At 35.7% G+C, this 22,516-nt stretch overlaps 1 protein-coding gene across 2 annotated transcripts in view; it reads right to left on the reverse strand.

Moving 5' to 3' along the window:
* The window catches only part of LOC131426178 (breast carcinoma-amplified sequence 3 homolog), a 41,991-nt gene extending 23,508 nt beyond the window's left edge, over positions 1-18,483 (reverse strand). For both annotated transcript variants that reach the window (XM_058588693.1, XM_058588692.1), the window contains exon 1: positions 17,886-18,483. The gene's annotated coding sequence lies outside the window, so the exon portion shown is untranslated. The remainder of the gene's footprint in view (positions 1-17,885) is intronic.
* Positions 18,484-22,516: the final 4,033 nt, after the last annotated feature.

Here is a 22,516-nt window from a genome sequence, read left to right on the forward strand (position 1 = left end):
CCGGAAGTCACACTTGGATATTTTCATCAGACTATCAGAGCTGTTAATTTGAGTTTGATTTTATGAAAATTTTATGAGACTATTTACTATCTTGATCTGCAAACTAGAGAAATTTATTAGCCAATTAAAAGAAATCGCTACACATCACATGGTTACTTATAGAAAAATACACTTGAAATTGACATTTTCACACTAAGCATCCTATCTCCGGAACCGGAAGTTAGTTCTGAATAATAGTCGGGATATTTTTATGGTATCTAAAAATCTTTCAGTTGTATCTAAAATGGTATAAATCGGTTAGGTAATCTTCGAAAAAAGCTACTGACATTATTTTCAGTTTTTGGTGCATAGGGTAACAGAGGTATTTTGGCCCACTTTAGGATTGATTTTCTTTTGGCCCACCTTGTAAAAATATCCATCAAATGTTGTAATATCTTTGAAAAACTCTTGCGTAATAGGTAACTTAATGTGATTAGCTTCAAATTGATGCAACATAAAGTTTGTTAGGTGGGCCAAAATATATGAAGTGGCCAAAATACCTCTGTTACCCTATTACCCTGTCATTCACGAACTCGAATTCGGATCCCGATGAAATTCAGGAACTTTTTATTAGACCTTTTATTTGAATTCAAGTTTGTGAAAATCGGTTTGGCTATCTTCAATAAAATTGAGCGACATTATTCTTGCTTGTTAGGTGCTTAAAATATTGAACTCTTGGACTACAGAACTATTCTGAACACTCGCATTTTAAGATTCTTGAGCTTAAAGACTGTCCCAGAAAGTATGGACGCAACCAAAAAGCGCTGCCATTTCGCAATGGTACAGAATCTTGCATCCTGTTGTTTACACTCTTCTCTAACCACTTGTGCAGTTGTTTATTTGTTTTCATTAGATTATTTCGAAATGCGTGGATTTTCAGCAGAACAACGTCGAAAAATTGTGTACAAATGGTGCACAGAACGTGGACTGTCACTGAGAAAGATAGCAAAAATGGAAGGAGTAAGTGGAAAAGCCGTGCGAAATGCAATCAGGAAGTTCGGTGAGAATAAACCGAAAACGGGTCGAAAAAAAAGATCCTGCTAACCCTCAGTTGGATAAACGTATACTGAAGGCGTTCGAGCAAAAGAAGGAGGTTTCAGTTCGGGATGTGGCCAAAAAAATCGGCAGTCAAATGTTCTTCGTGCTAAAGAACGTTTGAATCTTCGAACCTATAAGAAGCAGAAACAACCAAAACGTAGTCCGAAACAAGAAGCATCGATCAGGCCGAGGGTTCGAAAGCAGTACAATACGATTCATGCTGGAAATTTGAACTGCATAATCATGGACGACGAAACCTACGTGAAACTCGATTACAAAACCTTGCCGGGACCACAATATTATACGGAGACATCGATTGAAGTCGAAAAATTTGGTAAGAAAGCTATGGTCTGGCAAGCAATTTGTAGCTGCGGTAAGATTTCGAAACCCTTCATCACCACTGCTTCAATAAACAGCGAAATATACATCAAGGAATGTTTACAAAAACGACTTCTACCCATGATTCGAAGCCACAAGGCTTCTGGCGAGATCTTGCTTCTTGCCACTACTCAAAATCAACGGTAGAATGGTATACTACCAAAAATGTCACTTTCGTCCCAAAAGACATGAATCCACCAAATTGCCCACAACTTCGACCAATTGAGGAATTTTGGGCATTAACGAAGGCACATCTTAGGAAACATGTCTCGGCAGCCGAAACCATTCAACAGTTCGAAAAAGATTGGAAAAAAGTGTCAAAACTTGTCGCCAAGAAGTCTGTACGGAATTTAATGAGGAACGTTCGCAAGAAGGTGCGCCAGCTAGTCTACAATGGCTAAGTAGCAAATGTTGAGAATAATATTCTGTTGTTGTAGTCTAATATTATCATTATATCGAATCAAATTTGAATATCTAACACTTGTGAATTATTTACTGCGAAGTCAAAGTGCGTCCATACTTTCTGGGACAGTCTTTAAGTTCTTGGACTCATACGCTCTTTTTAAAAATCTGTCAGGACTGTACTTCATTACTTGCGTCACAAATGATTTCTAATTCGATCATTGGCTCGAGCAAACTGTATGTAAGAAGTAAAAAGCAGCCAATAAAACAAATTTACTACTGGCGGCATGGAAAATTTCTTATCTCTTACGTTATATTTGACAGGACGTTTGTTCGTTTGAAATGACACTGTCAGAAAATATTTCCTCCAAATGGATAGCTATCGTCACTCTATCAGTTGAATATAAGAATATCAGTTATTTAAAATTATTACTCACTGTTCAAAATTCATAAGAATAGATTCTAAATATATAGAATCCTACTTTCAGGCAAAACAAAAATCTCCACTCAAACGACCACTACAATTGAGTGACAGTGGTGACTTTGACATTGATACCCACCCGTTGCGACAGACATTCAAACAGTCAAACTGGTTTGGACACACTGCACACTGTGCAGTGCAACCGTCACAAGGTCAGTCAACCAATTATCGAATCAATTTAATCGCTCGAAGATTTGTGACCGATTCATTGCATTCGCTCGCGTTTGTTGTGGTTGTTGTTTGTGTTTTTATTATCGAAAACCACCGGAACGAACCGATCAAACATGTCTGGGGTTTTGTTGTTGTAAAGCAACACAGCGGATAAAGCTCAATTTACTGTGATACTTCTTTCTGACACTGCACGAGCTTGCATACACCTGCTATTAGACAGGCATACTACAATTGTTAGCCTAGTAGCGTTGGAAGATCGCACACACATCGGCGGTGTCGTAAGTGGAGGAAAAACGATTTAGTTGTATAGCTATTTAACACATTGGTCATGATTTCGTTCAGCCCCAAGGCCATTACAATTCCCATATCTACAGCGAACAGCTGTTCCGTGTATCCTCCGCCAGTGTATCCAACCCAGTGTGGTGAATTTATTTGTCGTTGTGGAACTGCCACGGTGACACCCCTCGACGGTTAGTGTTTGTGCAATAGTTCAGTATTAGATTGCTACGTAGAGATCGTACAATTTCTGCAGGTCATTTAGGTTAATGACTTCAAGCCACAAGAACAGCCAGAGGTATTTTTTTTTCACTACAGGAACTATATGCTGATGGAAAAAAACTGACGTTAGTTATGGTTTATGTAGGAAAATAACATTCTAATTTGAAAAATGACGTTCTGGACGAAGAGCATATCAGCTTTTTCCGTAGCGAAAGGGTAGCGAGTCTAAGCGTCTGGATTAACATATGCTTCAAAACTTTGCCCTAAAACTGTGAATATTCGACGCGAAAGTTCAAAGATCATGATGACTATGGACGAATTCCAAACTTGAATCAGACAAGTTTCGTCAAAATGACGATATTGTAAATGACGTATCAAAAGACAAAGAGGAAGTATGGAAGAATATTATTACATTGGTTCAAAAGTATGCATCACACCAGAAACAATGATTTAAGAAAGTCACAACGGAAGCAATGGGTAAAAAAATTATAAATTTTACAGCTGACATAATTCTACAAACGAAACAATTCATAACTACTTAACTTATCAAATGACGCAATATTCCAGCCATTTAGAATTTGACAGACTCCGAATGTAATTTGCACTTGGCTACCAAGTGCAGCTGTATGGGTATAAATTATTCTTTAATTGTGCTTTTGTGGCTCAGTCGATTAAATGGTGCGCTTTGTGATCAAATGTTCCTCGGTTCAAGTCGCGCTGCTGCTATCGTTCTTTTGTTTTTTATTTGATTCGATTTCAAGCCATGTAATTTTCAAATCACACAATTTTACATGCTTTTGAATATAAATTTGTGTGAAATACGACGCTCCATTTATGTGCATCTTATGAGATATAAAATCACAAGATTTTTTCGTACTGTGTTGGAAAAACATTCGACTGCAGTTAATAGTTGATTTAGAACTAGTCTATAGGATTTTCCAAGTATTTAAATGAAAAGTAATAGTTTTTTAAAACAGTTGTCTTACTTCACTATGGGGTGCATTTTCGAAATTCAGGAAGAATGGGTAGAATTTAATCGTGCTTGCCTCGAGCTGTACTAAACCAAAGACATCATATTAACAAGATATCCAGCTTTCACATTTTCCGAACAAATCATTGGCAACATCCTTTTTTGTGAGCATGCGCCCTCAGGCGAGTCCGCATCGAATCTCGTACATAAAAGTATGGGAGAGAAATGTCAAATTCGTGCGCGCCAAAATAGCAGCATTGATTTCTCTCCAAGCTGACAGGGTCTGACTAAACGCAACAACATACACGCTTAGAAAAAGTTACTCACAGTTAGAGCACAGACTAACAGACATGACAGTATGAGTAAATTCTTATAAAAATAATTTTTCCTGATGAACTAGTTCCACCTATATTGTACTGCGCGAACTATTTACTATCGGTACACCCCTTGTGTTATGTGAAAGTTTTTTTACTAATTGGTTTCCCCTCGTTTGTCAACACCGATCAGCTGCTATATTAGAAAATAAATCATCACAATAAATGATTGGATTACGTCGATAATATATTTAACTTTTTAGCGATGTTGGAAGGTAACAATTTATTTTTCTCAATATTGCTCATCTAGATTATTTTTTATTGTGTTGGTAATTTTCACCCGAAATTAAGTGGTGGTAGACCAGAAGCAAGTAAATATTGTAACAAAACGGGTTCGATTTTGTATTGCGTTGGAGGATGAGAAGTAGCACAATTATGTGTATAGTTTTGGCAATATGTATTAAATCTGTATCCTGCATGAAATTCGCATGGACGTAGACGAATCAATACATTACAGGTAATTCTGTATAAATGGCAACTCTGTTGGTAAATGAAAAAAATAAACACAGTCTAGATGACAAACAGGATGTTTTTGATAAAATAACGTGGCGACATCATGACATATGCGTGTACTGTCCCAACTAAAGGAATATTCGAAATGACCGTTAAAATGATTGAAGAATATAATTTGAGTGTCCTGTCTGTTAGTCTGTGGTTAGAGTACCAGTTACTCATTTTCAAATGATACATGGAAACGTCAAAAACTGAGTAGTTACCATCAATGATATTGAATAACTCCTACTCTGAATTTGTGTTTAACGCAAGAACTCGTTTTTATGTTACTGTTCGCAAGATCATTGCCCACTAGAAACAGTTTGGTGATCAAAAATTAGTTAAAGATTCAAAAACTGCAAAAGTCATAGGGTTCTTAATTTTACGAGTCCAAGAACTTAAGCTCAAGAATCTTAAAGTGCGAGTGTTCAGAATAGTTCTGTAGTCCAAGAGTTCAATATTTCAAGAGGCTAAGATTATAAGGGCTGAGGACAGTACCGTAGAGTGGTAGAAAGAGCAACACTTTAACAGATTTGCTGTCATTCTCAAATTCGTCGCACTTTAGAAAAAAAAATCAATTTTTTGAACAGTTAGTGTTAGTTACTATTGATAATATAAGGAGTATTGACAGTACTTTTGATCGTGCAGTGGAAGCTTCTTCGGATTGATAAAAATATTGTCAAAAAACTGCTCATCAATCAGACAATAACCTCTCTCCAAAGAGGAAAATGTCAAATATGTACAATTTAGAGATGGTCGGGTGTCGGATATTTGTACCCGAAACCCGACCTGAATCCGAACCCAATGGGTTGGTCGAATACGAGTTCAGAAAAAAAATATTTGTCGAGTATGGGACGATTTTTTATCGTGTTCAAAATTTTGGTCGAGTTTCGTCGGGTACTAGTAGATTTCCGGTTTAAGAAATTGCTTTCCTTACCATCTCTAGTGCAATAAACTTTTCTCTTAATGATTAAACATTCAGTTGCAATATTTAAACATTGACTTCAAAGTTGACATGAATGAATTTAACGGATGTGCAAAAAAACTGCACTATAATTTATTCGGGTGAAGAATAATAAAATTCATTTGAAGACAAATTATCGACAGCCTCAGCCCTTAAAAAAAAAATTCCGGGCTTAAGAATAAAACTGACAAATAATTATTGACCGTAATCTCTAGCTTTTCTAGAATTGGTTGTTCCTCACATTCAGTTTTTTCACATTTGATCATTGCCCACTAGTAACAGTTTGGTGATCAAAAATTAGTTAAAGATTCAAAATCTGCAAAAGTCATAGGGTTCCTAATTTTACGAGTCCAAGAATTTAAGCTCAAGAATCTTAAAGTGTTCAGAATAATTCTGCAGTCCAAGAGTTCAATATTTCAAAAGGCTAAGAGTTTGTGGGACCAAAACACAAAAGTTCAAAAGTCCAAGAATTCATCCGTGATACATCAACAGTCTAAGAAAACAAAAGTTCAACAGTTCAGCATTCTGTAAGACTAAGAGATCTCTAATTCCATAGCTGAGAAGATCAGAAGTCCTAGAGTTCAGAACTCTAGAAGACCAATATCCCAACCGCTCAGAGTTCTAAGATACCAATAACCAGTAGTAGTAGTATAAGTTTATAATATACTAATATAATATAGTTCAAAAGTCTAAGAGATCCAAAAAAATCAGGAGCTCAAAAATCGAAGTCCTACTTTTCAAGAGTCCAAGGATCCTAAAGTTTAAGACTGCAAAAGTCGGAGAATCCAAGAGAGAGTTATATAATTTGAGAGTCCAGGTTTTAATAAATGAAAGAGTTCACGGTTTCAAAGTCTAACAGTCCTCGAAGCCAAGAATCGAAGAGCCCAATTGCCGATTATCAAAGAGATGAAGAATCTTAAAGTTAGTCTCACAGTCTAACAGCATTCAGTCTAAAATTCATTGATTCCTAAACATGCACTATCAATTAAAAACGTATCCAGAAAGAGATATTCTGTACCGGCGAACGACCAAAAAGTTAAATACGGGTATAAATAAAAGACATTACGAGATTCTGTTGTTATGAGCCCTGATTGTGAAAGCAAGAAAATCTATTATTTTGTGTAAAAGTACATGGGTCAAAATCAAGACAACAAAATATGTATGATATAGCATGGTTTTATCAATTGATTAATAGGAGATGACAGTTCAACTGACGTCAACTCCAGCAGCGCTGCCAGCTCGGTATTTATCGGAATTTATATCGATTTTTGGACTCGAAACAGGAATACATATATGCCCTCTTAAAATACCAATAATTCAATTTTCATACAGATAAAAACCGATTTTAAGTTTGGCTCCATAGGGGTAAACTGTTTGGTTCCATAGGGTAAACGTGAATCAAAGATTCGTGCACACCAAAAATAAAATACTCAGCTTCAAAGAAATTTTCGGTAGAAGGTATGTGAAAACCGCGCCACAAGAATGTAAACCTAATATAGTTCAAATAAATTAGGTTTTGTACGACGAAAATTGCACTCATTAATTATGGCTATTTCGACGCAGTGCATTTGATACATTCTTAATCGAGAAAATTTGGCAGAAAAAATTTACATTCACACAGCCTAGTAGGAAATTTCCGATGCATTGCTCCCTTCTTGTTGAATGGACGGATGAAATCAGAACCGAACTTAGAACACAAAATTATTTTAAGCAGCAACAAAATGCATTCAATATGTACAACAAATATATTTACCCGCATGAAAAATGGCACATTGGTTTCGTCGAACCAGTAGAGGAGGGTACTGAAGAATGTATTAGTTGCGATCGTAACGAAGTGTGAGCCAATCATTCGTGTTCGTCGTTGCAAAGGCGAAGTGCAGCTGCATGCAGTACGGACGACGAACATGCATGCACTCGTCGAATACTTTTGAGTTAGAAATGTTGAGGCGTGTGTCGGTGACTGGCTTGGTGTGCTATCGAGTACAATAGACAAACCGTCGGTCAGTCATGGGTTAATTTTGCTTACCCTTGTGGTGCCTCCTTGTCTGTTGTTCCGTTGGCTCATTCTAGAGATCGATGTTCGTGAGGCGGTGCTTGAACAAATTTTCCGATCGATTGCATCCACCTGCAGGCAGGGATTTCACACCACACCAGAGAAGAGCAAATAGCACTTGCGGACGGTGATGAAACGGGGGATTGTAGAGTTTTATTCAAGCAAACAAATTGTGCATGTTTACGAAATGTAGGTGCAATTTAAAACCACTTACACAAAATAAAAATGTCGTTTTTCTTGTACTGAAGCTCATTTGAAAATTGAGACTATACATTTTAATCCACATCAGTTTCACCAAATAAGTTTTATTTTAATAATCAGTCTCTGCCACATCTAAATGAGTGCAATGAGTAGCCAATTTTCATTGACCTACCATTCTTGGGCCACGAAATGAAATCATTTTAACCAAATTTATGCAAAGCTCCATTTTGCACAACTGATTAGCGATAAATATGTGTGTAACTTTATTTATTTGAGTTCGGTTATTGTATAATAGATCGAAGTAGACTTCCTTATCCTTATCTGATTGCCTCGACAGCCTTGAATTCAAACAAAACGGTTATCATATTTCAAATAAGTTGATTGTTTTTGCTAGGTTTGGTGTTTTAAATTGAGAAGGATGAGAGGTATTCTTTGCATCAATAAAATCGTATCACCAACCATGCAATCGACCAGAATACTGCAACTCGGTTGATGGATTCTATCCAAATAAAAATTCTTTTAGTATTGTGGTTTTGAATTCTAATCTAATGAACTCGGTTCTAATCGTTAGGTCGCTCACCAAGGAAAATTCTAAAACTGTTTTAACAATTCACGTAAACAACACGATGGTAAATGGATAGGTGGCGATTTTAGATGTGCAAGTGCGTAGGGATGTCGAATTGTCGAACGATTAATCGAGTAATCGATTATTAAATTATTATTCACTCAAATAAAAATTCACGTTCTATTCACTTGAAAATTCACGTAAAATGATTTCAAATGTCAAATTGAATATTTTACGTGACGAAAATGAATGTTCTACGAACATCCCCTAAAATGAATAGAGTCAGCACATAAGATTTACGTGAATTAATTATTATTAATTATTTTGAAAAATTCAACAATAATCGAAAAATGATTAGTCGCGTAATCGATTAACAACCTAGATAATCGATTCCAACTAAACGATTAGTTTGAAAACTATACTCGATTTATGAATAATCTAATAATTCGAAAAATCCAACACCCCTAGTTGCAATGACAAAAAAATACGCGTAATTAAACATACACACTTGACAAGAAATACTCAAAATCGAGTAAGATCTCACTCAAGTTCATGAAAAGTGGAACCATGGGAAAAACCTGTTTTAATCCTTCTAGTGGTGCAATGATACCTTTCTCATATCAATCATACTATCATATATAATACTGTGGTATTCTTCAAAATAATTTTCTTCGATTCTTGAAAGAATAACCGAAATCAGTTTGTTTGACTTGTTTGTCTACTGATAAAAACTATCAATTGGAGAAGATTTTAGGTCGATTTAGAATTTTTTTACGGGTTTTCGCCCTTTTCAGTGATGGTATAAAATTTTTAATACACTTTACTCTAAATTTCCGGATCCTGAAGTCGGATCCGGATGAAATTCAGGAATCACGTATGAGACTACAGGACCTTTCATTTGAATCTAAGTTTGTGAAAATCGGTTCAGCCATCTCCAAGAAAAGTTAGTGCAAAAAAGCGTTACATACACGCATACACACATACACACACATACATACACACACACACACAGACATTTTGCGTACTCGACGAAATGAGTCGAATGGTATATGACACTCGGCCCTCCCGGCCTCGGTTTAAAAGTCGGTTTTGACAGTGATTGCATAACCTTTCTATATGAGACAGGCAAAATTCTGAAAAAGAGTGATTCCAGAGTTACTTACAATTAAAATCTTTGACTCAAAACTTACTCAAATGGAGAGTAGAAGTTACTCAAAGTTATTCATTACGTTTTCATATAGCACTCGAAATTGAGTAATGCAGTACTCATTCTCTGAGTAACTATTGTCGAGCGTTCAAAACGAACCGCTTGGAAATTAATAGAAGAGAAAGTAAACAAAGAGAAACTGTCACTTGCTGTTACAGCCTTCTGGAAAATCAACCGAGATTTAGTTAAACATACACACTTGACAAGAAATACTCAAAATTGAGTGAGATCTCACTCATGTTCATAATAAGTAAAACCACTCTGAAAAAGATTGATTCGAAACATAGAATAGTAATAGAATGTATATTTGTTGTATGTTTATATGAAAATAAAATGAAAACTTGATTTCAAATTAAATGTTTACAATTTAAAAAATCGAATTCTTAGTTTACTTGCTGAATAAATTTAACACCCCCAAGCAACCAGAAGATCCACAATTACTTAAAAAGTCCACTTTCTTGCTGCTTAAAAGTACACGCGGAACTTTTGAGAATTTGAAAGTACAGATCAAGTTCCGCGTGAACTTTCTAGCTGCTTAAGAAAACACGTGGCAATTTTTGACAGTTCGAAGTACAGAACAAGTTCCGCGTGAACTTTCTCGCTGCTTAAGAAAAGACGTGGCAATTTTTGACAGTTCGAAGTACAGAACAAGTTCCGCGTGAACTTTCTCGCTGCTTAAGAGTGCACGTGGTACTTTTAGCAACTTGAAAGTACAGAACAAGTTCCGCGTGAACTTTTTCGCTGCATAGAAGCTGAACAATGTATTCTAGAAGCAGCTTAGAAGTTCGTTCAGCTGCGTCGCGCGAACTTTCAAGTGTGGATAATTACTTAAAAAATGGGCTGCTTAGAATGCTATTGATTAACTTTGAGAGCTGCTTAAGCCAAATCAGTCCCTTTTATCCGAACTTTTGGTTAGTTGGGCCGTCACTTTTGCCGAATATTGAGTAATGGTTACGCCGAACAGACAGTAAACTTTTTGCTGACGATTTCGGGAAAAACTGACGTTTGTCCAATTTGACCCGACATTTGACGAGAATTGAAGTTGATAATTAGAAAACGGTCCTACACTTATTTTTTCTCACTGAATCCCGGCAGAATAATTACCGAGTTTCGCACCTCCGAGTACTCGGTAATTGTTTCGGCAGAAGGAGGTTTTCATTTATTTCTTCTGCCGAAACAATTACCGAGTACTCGGAGGTGTGAAACTCGGTAATTATTCTGCCGGGATTCAGTGAGAAAAAAAATAAGTGTAGGACCGTTTTCTAATTATCAACTTCAATTCTCGTCAAATGTCGGCTGAGCCCATCAAAAGCAAGAAAAAACTAAATTAGAAGCCATTTGTTTCATCTAGTCTTAGTTATCAACGTGAGACTAAACAATACCCACGATTATGGCATCGTCAGATAAATCATCTGTCACAAATCACAGCTGTCAGGTTTTTATTTTGCAGGAAAAATAAACTGAAATATACCATAGCCATTCACTTCTAGAATTCCTCAAGAAACCGGGAAGAAAATCAATCAGACATTCACAGCCGTCCACGTCCTTGTGCACAAAGGAATGAAAGGTGAACAGGTTCACTTGTGCAGTATAGACGGTTTTGTTCTTCTGGATTTTTTTTTTGTTTCCCGGACAGACATTTTCGTAATCTCTTTGTTCTCCAAATCGACAAACTTGCTCAACAGCAGCTATCATAATAACGTGCACGGTCCGGTCCGATTTGACGGGATCCGGAGACAGACGTTGGTTTTTTTTTGTTTGTTTGTTCTGGAAGGGGGAAGCTTCACCGTTCTAGTCGTTTAGTGTAATATATTTTTATGCAATCTAAAATGTGCAGACAACACGTTAAAACTTTTAAAATTGTTCGTAAATGGTTCTAGTTGTCATTATATAATAATGAAGAATTGTAAAATAATTCAGGATAAAAATCTGACCGTTTTATGGTATAAGGTCTCTTACAATTACAATGAAACTAACTGAGTGGTTCTTTGTGTGGAAACTAATCTCGACAGATGAGAAAAATAAAAAAAATACTGACTGCTGTCAAACAATCAAATAAACAACATAATTGTTTCAAAGAAGCTGATGCAAAAAACTAGAAATCAACTTCGAAGTTGTTGATCTGATTCAAACTGGAAATCAGTACAAACACAACACACAACCTTGTTGTTGTTGTTGTTGTTGTTCATTGCAAGACTCATTAGTATCCCATCCACCACACGTTCAACTTAGAAACAGCAATAACAACAACAAAAAACTAAAACTGCAGGCACAGATGTTGCACTCGATTCCCATCTGACATGCACCAATATTTCCCTGTCTATTTACTGAGTTGTGTGGTTGCGGTTGCCTGCTGATGATGATGATACTCGTTCGTTCGTCAAGTAGTATGTTCAAAACAAAGAACTATCTCCATCACATTCAGCTGATGGTGAGAGTGAGAGACCGTCGTTTTCCAAGCCCCCCACTCGTCTCCGCTGCTATTATCGTTCGAAAAAGGGGAACCCCTCCGTTGTTCCCAGCTATGAAGTTTGTACACACCCACATCGACGATTGAATGCGTATTGGTTCTGTTGCTGTTGTTGTTGTTTGTGTTTTGAACCTAATTTTCGCTCCCGCAGTCCCCCGTCCAGCTGATGCGGATGACGTAGTGCGCGATTGGAACAAAGTATGTATATGCGGACGGCAACAGTCTGCAAAGCCCCTCGTCGCTGGATTGTCGCTGAAACGAAGAAGTTATGCGAAATGATCGTGATAAGCGATTTTGAGTTCCCGACCGTTTGTTTATGAATCACACATTCGTTTGTTTGAATCTCAGTAACCATCGCCTGGAAATCAAACTACGCATGACTTGTTTTGGTATCAAGCTTTTCTCACTCATGTATGTAGGCCCGTTTCATTTGCAAGTCGACAATGCTGTTGATTTACTATGGTCTTAGCTGAAACATGAAACGGCACTTTTAATTCATATTTTTACTGCGACTATTAAACTACCCGTTACTGTGTTCAGTACGGTACAGTGTGATGTTCATCTAAACAAACCTGACTCGTAAAATCTACATTCTAAACTGACTGACAGACTAGTTGATTGATCAATAAGCGATATTTTTAGGTTTTGGGAAAGTTGCCCACCTTAGAATTATTTACAGACATTCCGAATGTTTTCGAATAGCACTAACACACAACAGTTATGAGCTGTAGAGGATGTTTGGACTGTAACTTGTATTTATAGATAATGTTTTTTTTCCAAAACGGCACGGAAACCTACCAATCACAAAATTTCTATATTATATTGGCAAAAATTCAACTAAGCTCTCTGTTGATTTTCTCATAATCAGATAGTTGAAAAAACATATTGTTTTTGATGCTGTCAAGCGTCTCAAAATTGAAGAAAACTGGAAAAAAATATTAGGTATCGAATTAGTAGCGTTCAAGTTGTTTTTCAATTCACAATTCAACGTCACATTATTTGATTAGTTGTTTTGCCATAAAAACAAAAACCACAGTAGAGATAAAACAGCAACGGATCAATTGTACCACCTTACAATCAATCAAATTTAGAAAATCAACAAGCCAGTGGTCGTATGTTCGAGTCCCGATCTGGAAGGATTTTTAGTGTCGGTAGGAATCGGCCGCGAAGTCTGTTGAGACAAAAGGTCAAATTCCACAAAAATTGTGTAATATCACATTGCTTTGCAGTGCCACAAATGAAATGATAGTGAAACTGTCCGAAAATCCGACCATCACAAAAAATTTAAATTGTTCGGAAATTATTTAAAAAAAAACTCTGGAAATTGTATTGAAATTATCTTGGCGACAGATCGGTTGAAAATTACCCAAAAACTATCTGAAAGCTGTTTCGAAATTATCTAAAAAGGACGAGGACATTGCATTAAAACTATCAGAAAACCGTCTTAAAATTATCAGAAATTTCAAAATTAAAATTACTTTAAAATTGTATGAAATTCTTCGCAAAATATTCTGAAAGATGATCAAAAATAATCTAAACAACTGTTCAGAATGAAAATTGCAAAATTTGTGTTTGAAAAGTTACAATCTATTATCTGAAAATTTACTACGGTTTCGAAAATATCCAAAGAATATATTAAAATTTCACAAGAAAAAAAAATTATCTTAAAACGATCTGAAAATTAAACGACAATAGTCTCAAAATTGTTCTAATTTCTATTTAAATCGTCTGCAAGTTTTCTGGAAATATTTGAAAACTTGTGAAACTGCTGAAAATCGCTTCAAAATATTTTGGATCTAAAAGTCGTCCAAAAGTTATATGAAAATTGCACAGGAATTGCAATTTTTCTCAAAATTGTCTAAAAATTAAACGACAATTATCTCAAAATTATCTTAATTTTTATTTAAGCAATCTGGAAGTTTCTGAAAACTTCTGAAACTGTGCTGAAAATAATGGAAAATAATATCAAATAATCTGAGGACTGGCGAAAATTGTTGGGGAAATTTCTGCAAAATATTGTTACAGAATCTAAGTTTCTGAAAATTAGCTAGGAATCGTACGAGAGTTGATTCGAATTTGTCGCAAACTTGTTTGAAAATTTTTAGAAAAATACCTCACAAGTTTCAAAAATAGTCGGAAAATTTTCTAAAAATTGTCTAGAGAATGTATTAAAATGATTCAAAAATTAACAAAGAATTGTATGAAAATCGTTTGATAGTACGACAAACATTTTAACGATATGTTTGAAAAGTTTTAAAATATCTGTCTAAAATATTTAAAAACTTCCGAAACTTTTCGAAAACTTCTGAGCATGACTCGAAATGGTAAATAAAAGCAAAAAATCTGAAAAATGTCTGGCAAATAATCTGGAAAATTTGTCGAGAAATTGGCTTGAAAGATAGTTTTACAGATTCTTAGTTTCTGAAAATCGCCAGAAAACTTTGAAAACTTTTGTCAAGAAAACTGAAAAAAATTGTGCAAAAATGATTGAAATGATTGATAACTAACGAAAACTTATACGAAAATCGGATATAAAATTGAATTTGTCCGAGAAATTGTTTGGACATTATCTGAAAAATATTTGAGAACAGTCTGAAGAATGTGTGAGAAATATCATTTTTTTTTTGGTAAATTTTCTATAAACTGTCAGCAATTGTCCATAAATTATCTGAAAATTGTATGGAAATTAACGATTTGAAAATGGTTCAAAAACAAAAATTGCCCAGGAGATAAAATATATCTCAAAATTGTTCGAAATTTGAAAGACGGTAATCTAATAATTGTCTTAATTTTTGTTTTTATTGTCTGGCAATTTTCTGAAAATATTTGAAATTATTCGAAAGCATCCGAAAATTATCCAAAAAGGAAAACAATAGCAAATACTCTGCAAAATACCTGGAGGTTTTGTGGAATTTGTTAGGAAATTTGTTAAAATATCTTTACAGATCCTTAGTTTCTGAAAGTCGTCAGGAAACTTTTGAAAAATTGTCTAGAAACCACCAGAAAAAAATGATTGGGAAAATTTTGGAAATTCTATAAAATTGAGTTTTTGGAAACACTCTGAGAACAGTCTAAAAAATGAATAAGAAATATCAGAAAAATTCCGGAAAATTTTCTGTAAATTATAAGAAATGCGGAAATTATCTGGAAATATTTCTAGAATGGTATGTTAATTTTTTTTTTGAAATAGTAGGAAAATGATTTAAAAATCGTCTCAAAATTATCTGAAAACTGTTCAATATGCCAAATAGTCGATGAATAATTATCTGAAAATCATGCGAAATTTGTTTCAAAATTGTCCTAAACTTATCTGCAAATTGTCTGTTTTTTTCAAATTTGTTCTGTTTTTTGTCTTTGAGGCTTCTGAAAATCATTGGAAATTTATCTAAAATTGAATAAAAATTCTTTGAAATTACTTGGGAATCTACATAAAAAAAACAATGCCAACCGCCTAAAAGTTGTTTGCAAAATGTATACAAATTTGCAAAATTGTTTAAAAGTTCTGAATTTCATCAAAACATTATTTGAAAACGGTCAAACAATTTTATGAAAACGATTTCAAAGTTATCTCTAAGTTCTCTGGAAAGTAGAAAATCGTCAATGGTTTTAAAATGCCCAAGAAAATATTCAAAAAGTATTTCAAAATAATCTGAAATTGGTCTGAAAATTTTCCCGAATAAGTGTTTTAAAATAATACTAAAATAATTTGAAAAAGATCTGACTAATATTTTTGGCAACTGAAAAAAAACAGATTGAATATTGACTTATTTTTTTTATAAATACTTTAATAATTGTTTTAAGAATGAATGAAAACCTTTTGGAAACGATATAAGAATTGGTAGGAAACTATCCGAAAACTGTAATTCGAGAAATATATGCAAAACTGATGAAAATGGTATGGAAATCGTTCGAAAGTTATCCATGATTGTTCGAAATTTATCTGAAAATTGCTTCAAAATCGATTGAATACCATCCTGTATAACATAACAATCCTTCAAATCGTCAAAAAACTATCTCACTATTGTTTAGAAATCATCTTATCATGTTAGACAATGCCACGATGAACATGAGTAACAAATTTTCTGACAATTTTTAAAAAATTCTCTAGAAACTATCTGAAATTCATCAGAGCAGTTGTTTGAAATTTGTTCGAGTAAAGAAGAATGAAAAATTAGAAAAGAGTTTTAAAATCAGTCTGAAAATCATCTAAACACTAATCGAAATTTCCTGCGATTTCCGGCAATTCCACACGGAAACCCCCATAAACAAAAAACAACTAAAATATTAGTTATTTTTTTAAATTTTAACTAACTAATTGTAATTTCTTCAACTGTTTTTCTTTTGCTGTTGGTTCAATCGTTGCACAAATTAGAGTGAAACTAATCATTTGTCCGGTGTTCAAGTGCACTTTGCTTCTTTCGATTTAATTTTCATCATATCTTCGACCCATTAGCAGTTAGTAATTGTTTACATTGTAGTTGTGGAAACAGTGATTAAAGTAACTAACAATTCAGTTTAATTTTGTGTGTTGGCAATTGTCTGCTTTGACTAAGAGATCGTTCTCAAGCCAAGGAAAAAATTTTATCTGGTTTCAACATTGAAGTTAGAGATTCCATGATTGATTTTACGTTTCGTCTTCGACTCATCAGTGCAGTGTAGCAGCTGACCAGCAAACTTCCTTCGTTCAACCTGAGCACCACCAACTGTTGACCATTGGAAGCAATTTATTTTCGATTGCCACAACCGTTTTGTTCCGCTAACTTTCGCGATTCATTCCTAGCTGACTGCTGGTGCACTGATGCCCATGATGGAACGGCGGTCGAGGGCGGTCAATCGGTCACTCGCTAGGCTAGGCTTTTATTTTGATCATATCCGAGGTCCGAGAGCAGCTTATGCACACGAAGCCCCGTTACTTCGTCATCGTCATGTTTTTCGTCTCTTTGTTTTGTGCCTACTCGTAAGCCTAGACATTTTTCAGCTGGTTTTCATTGTATCTACGCGATGGGCACACATATACCTGCATACAATGGGCCCTCTTGGAACTCACGACACCAGCACCAGCACCAACACCCTCAGTTTCGATTATTTGCGAGACTCAAACTGTGCACAAGAGAAGATGGGCAAGCAAACAACTGTTTAGCCAATGTTTTGCTTACAATTCAATCATCCATACTCTGGTCCCAGTAGGCGCTGTGTAGTTGTAATTTCCTTCGACTAGGATGGTACTAATACAGATTATCGGCTGGATGGTATTGGTGTCACAATTGACAAGTAGAAAAATGACTTGAAGAAAAAACAGATTGTATGAAGGACAAAGAGACGATAAGTGGACCCAGGAATGAAAATTTGGCAAATCTTTCACCTTGACTTTCCGTGCAAAGCCTATAATCTAGTCTAATTCCGATCTACAAGAAGCGAAATTCCCTTCCTAACCTTCATTGATTCGGAAAATTTTCCCGCGACATAGAATTTTCCTTCTCCTCTCTCAGGCAGAGGCCATTTTTGTGCAAATTCTAATTTTTTTAAAAAAGACGTTTTACACTTGCTAAAAATAGAGAAAAAACTAAAAAACTGATACTCACTCTTACTGTGTACCCAACATTCATATTTTTTCTCTGTTGTTCCTAATGAAAAGGCAGCGAAAAAGATGATATTGATCAAAACAAAAACTGCGTCATCGTTTTGTTCAGGGGTTTTTTTCCTTTGGATAGAAAAAAATAGCCTCCTTCTGGGTGCTATTAGCACTGCTTAGCACTCTAATCGTCGTTATCCACACTGTACAGGCACTATTTTCCAATGACAATAGAAAACTTAAACTTGACACACACTGATTTCCAGGAAAAACAAGGGAACAGAAATGGCGTTCCGAATTTGTGCTTAATCCACTTTTCTTTCTCTACGTTTCTGTCAAGGGCACCTCCCTTGTGTGAGACTGCTGCGTTCCTTCCGAGCTCTGAGGTTCTCTACACCACCTCGAACGGGTACGGGTTCGCATCCGAGCACCGATTCTCGTCTACCAAGACGAAGCCTAGATGACTTCCTGCTTTAGGACGCCCACGGAAGTGCCTTTACTGAAATAATCTGGGATATTTTTTTTTTGCTGCTTCCTCTATTATTTGAATGAGACAACAACTGGTGAAAAACTTCTTCGCTGCTCTGTGGAACAAAAGCCTCTGAAGCTCGCTCCGTTCGTGTTCTGTTTGTAGCGAACGGCTCAGATGATGATGATGGTGAAACTCTCCGCGTTCTTTCCTCTCGCGTTTCCACACTCAAACCGCCCATTCGCTTGACCAATCGATTCACAGCTCCCTCTCACACTCTCTCACTGTCTATTCTTCGCTCTCTTCGCTGGTTATCCGATATTCAAATTATGTTGTTCTTCACATTCGTAGGAGCGACTTCACACACACATATCCGAACGCCGTAAAGGAATACAGATTGTTGTATACAAAATATTTAGCGAAATATAGTGGGGAAATTATTGTACATCAATATTCGATACGTTTGTGTTAGCGAGAAAAACAATAAGGTTATGTAAACTTTTGATTAAAATTTGACAGTTTTCTAGTTGTTCTAGTTTATCACTCAACTGTTTGTATAAAAAGGTACCCGAAACCTACGCTTTCCAAACAGAATTGTAAAATCAACGAAAACTTTTATAATCACGTCGCAATAATCTAAAGAAAAAGTAAGCAAACAAAAACCTATCACTCAAAACGTCCTTCGAAAAATCAACCAAGTGACAGTTTCACCAAATACAAATAATAATACCCCTAGGTCCCACACAAACTATTCGCTATTATTTGGTTCACCAAAATCGAACAAGTTAGCCTGGCCCTTTGTTCTATTCAGGCTTGAAAAGTGAGTGATACCGACAACATAATTCAATGTTGCTATGGATAAATGTCCCAGTTTGGCGGTTCAATGCATAGGACGATGGTCTTACAAGCCAGTTGTCGTATGTTCGAGCCCCGACCTGGAAGGATTCTTAGTGTCAGTAGGATCCATAGTACTAGCCATGAAATGATTCTGTACACTAAGAATCGGCTGCGAAGTCTGTTGAAACAGAAAGGCCAAATTCCACAAAACGAATGTAATGCCAAGACTTTGTCTATGGATAAATAGGTTTTGTTATTTTTGTATAAACAATCTAGAAATTAAAAACCAGAATTGCATTCTGTTATATGGACTTACAGGTAGCTTGCAAATAAACTAGCAAATTGGTAATATTTTCTCATTTTTAGTACCCGATACTACTCCCGCGCTAACCGGAAAAACAACAATGACGACGCAAATATAGAGTACACAAATTTACCCATCTGTCCACACTTCGAAATAGGCAAACAGCTGAGGTTCGGGATCAATGCTTAGTACAATTTCTTTAAACACATAGTTCATACTTTGAATAAATGAAGAAATGGGTTTCTAACTAGAAATATGCCTACACGTGCTTAGCATATTTCTTGCCAAAAGCTTCATTTGAAATGCTGTAAATTACGGACAAAGATTATTTTCGCAAAATGGTATGTCTTTTAATCAAGATAAATATTGAGATGTTGAATCAAGAAAATATGCTCATCTATGATTTTCCAATGATTTAATTTCGCTATATATTTTATATATTTTGTAAAATAGTTTAATCCATCCAAATACATATCTTCATATTCTCGTGTCGCACAGTTCGCTAAACCTTTGTTCCATCCATTGTGAAATAAATGAGCAAAATGTTTCATAAAAACTTAAAACACGCAGTTTAGCTTACTTCACAATTGTTCCTAGCAGTATTTTTTTCGATTTAACCGCAGGTATCAGAATAATAAACAATAACTATGGAGAACTGAATTGTACCTCACAGTGATGCTAGCTGTATAGAATTTTTTTTAAGTACACTGTCACCAAAGACATCATATTAACATCATTTCCCGAACAAATCATTGGCAACGTCCTTTTTTGCAAACATGGTGCCCTCAGACGAGTCCGCATCGAATCTCCTACATAGAAGCAGGGGAGAGAGATGTCAAATTCGTGCGCGCCAAAATAGCAGCACTGCGCACCCATACAATTGACATGATATGTTGAATGTGATGCCGTGCGATGGCGTCATTGAACTGAAGATTGATTTCGCTCCAAGCTGACAGGGTCTGCTGTCACTCTACCTTGACACGTAGAGTAACAGTGTACTTAAGAAAACGTAGCACACGTAGCACACGTAGCACAAATTGTGTCCTCGAAATTTTGTCAGAGCATTCCGTATTATAATTTGTGTTTGGTTTCACTCTTCTATTAAGGGACAATTTATAATTCCCGGAAACCAGCCATTGTTGCTAAACGCAAAAGGAGTGTTCTCCGCTGTCGTTGAACTGAAATTCAGAAAAAGGCGAGTGGGTAATGTTACAGACATAACTGGAGGACGTAAATACGAATAAAACTGAAATGCTTCTTTCACACTTCCGAATATAGATAATCGTTCGTATAAGTTGATTTTGTGAATTTTACAACTTTTACTGGATTGCTCTCAGAATTGTAACGATAATAAAGCAACATGGAACAAATGAGAACCACAAATAATGCTATAAAGGGTGATCTTTTTAAGAGTTCTAGGATTTGATTTTCAAAAACAAGACACAACACAGCTTCGCTTTAGACGACCCATGCGCAAGGTTCAATTTTGGCACAAATAATGACACCGGTTCATAATTCACACCAAACAGTAACTTTTTTGGAATGCGTTGGTAGTTTTTGCACTGTTTCTGGCTGGTCTCTACTGCAGCTGCGGCGATTTTGCTTGTTGACGTATGCATTCAACCAGAAATGAGCTTCGTTACTAAACACAATTTTTCGTTAAAAAACTTGATCTTCCTCCAACTTTGCAAGCGCACATTCATGATTAAATTATAGACCAAACGACGATTCATGATTGAATTATAGACCAAACGAAAAAAGTTTAACAATGACACAAGACACGATTCACGTGCGATCTGTCAAAAACAGTGTTACCAAAAGGATATCAGCAAAAAAAAATCACCCTTTAGTAGTAGATTTACATATTCAGTAGAGGAAAACTTGGCAAAATCATTCCGGAATATTTCAATGGTTCTGGAAGGAGTCAATCTTTAGAATTTATCCGATGTTCACGACTGTTGAGTATTTTTTACCATAATTTAATTATCTACACCAGAACCACCAAAATTGTAGATTCAGCATTCAGAAACTAAACTGAGTTCAAGACAACTGAAACTGAAACTGAATTAGAAATATGGTACAGGCTCAGAATTAGGTTGCAAAATTCGGGCTCGAAATCCAGGTCAAGAATTTAGTTAGATTAGTTCTAGAATTTTGAAACTGAACTCTAGTTATCCATTAGTTCACGCATGTAGGTTCTGAATTCTAGAAATGTATTCTGTGTGTTAGAAAGTAAATTGTAAAACTGAATTCAGGAATTAAATTCTGGTTCGGAAGTTAGTTCAAAAACTTAAGCTCGGATTTCAGATCTAAAATATTGTTCCAGAATCCAGATCTAAAATTCGTATCATGGATTTTGTTCCAGAACTCTGAAGATGAAATTCCAAATCAGAATTGCGTATTCATATTCCGAATATAAATCAAGGAACTAAATTCAGTTTCGGAATCTAGTCAAGAAACCAGTTCCAGAATCAAGAATTAGGTTAGGAATTCAGTTCTAAGGTCATAGTTTCAGTTTCTGAACCTGTAATCGTGAACTAAATTCTGAAACTGAGTTCTGAAACTATATTCTAAACCTGACAATAAGTTCAGATTCACGTGGACCAGAATCCAGGTTCTAAATACAGTTCCTAAATTCAGTTATTTCTGTTTCAGAATCCAATCCAAAGTTTAATTGCCGAGTCCAGACTCAATGCTCAGAAGCTGAATAAAATGGTGTTTTTCTTACGAAGATTTGCTGTTAGCAGGAAAAAACAGCTTTTTCGTTTTTCAATAATTGCTGTTTTTCTAATGTAGCGTTTACACTATTGCTGGTTGCCAGCATGCTGGTGCCAGTGTACTGCCCTCTTAGGAAAAAACGTTCAGCGGTGGTGCTTCGTTGGTCTAATACGTTGGATCATTGGACCACACCTGAACGTTTTTTCCAAAGAGGGCAGTACACTGGCACCAGCATGCTGGCAGCCAGCATAAGTGTAAACGTCGCATAAGATTGTAAGTTGAATCTAAATTACTAAGCCGTTTTTCTTGTCTA

Source organism: Malaya genurostris, chromosome 1 (assembly GCF_030247185.1).
Source record: "Malaya genurostris strain Urasoe2022 chromosome 1, Malgen_1.1, whole genome shotgun sequence".
NCBI classification, from domain to species: Eukaryota; Metazoa; Arthropoda; class Insecta; order Diptera; family Culicidae; genus Malaya; species Malaya genurostris.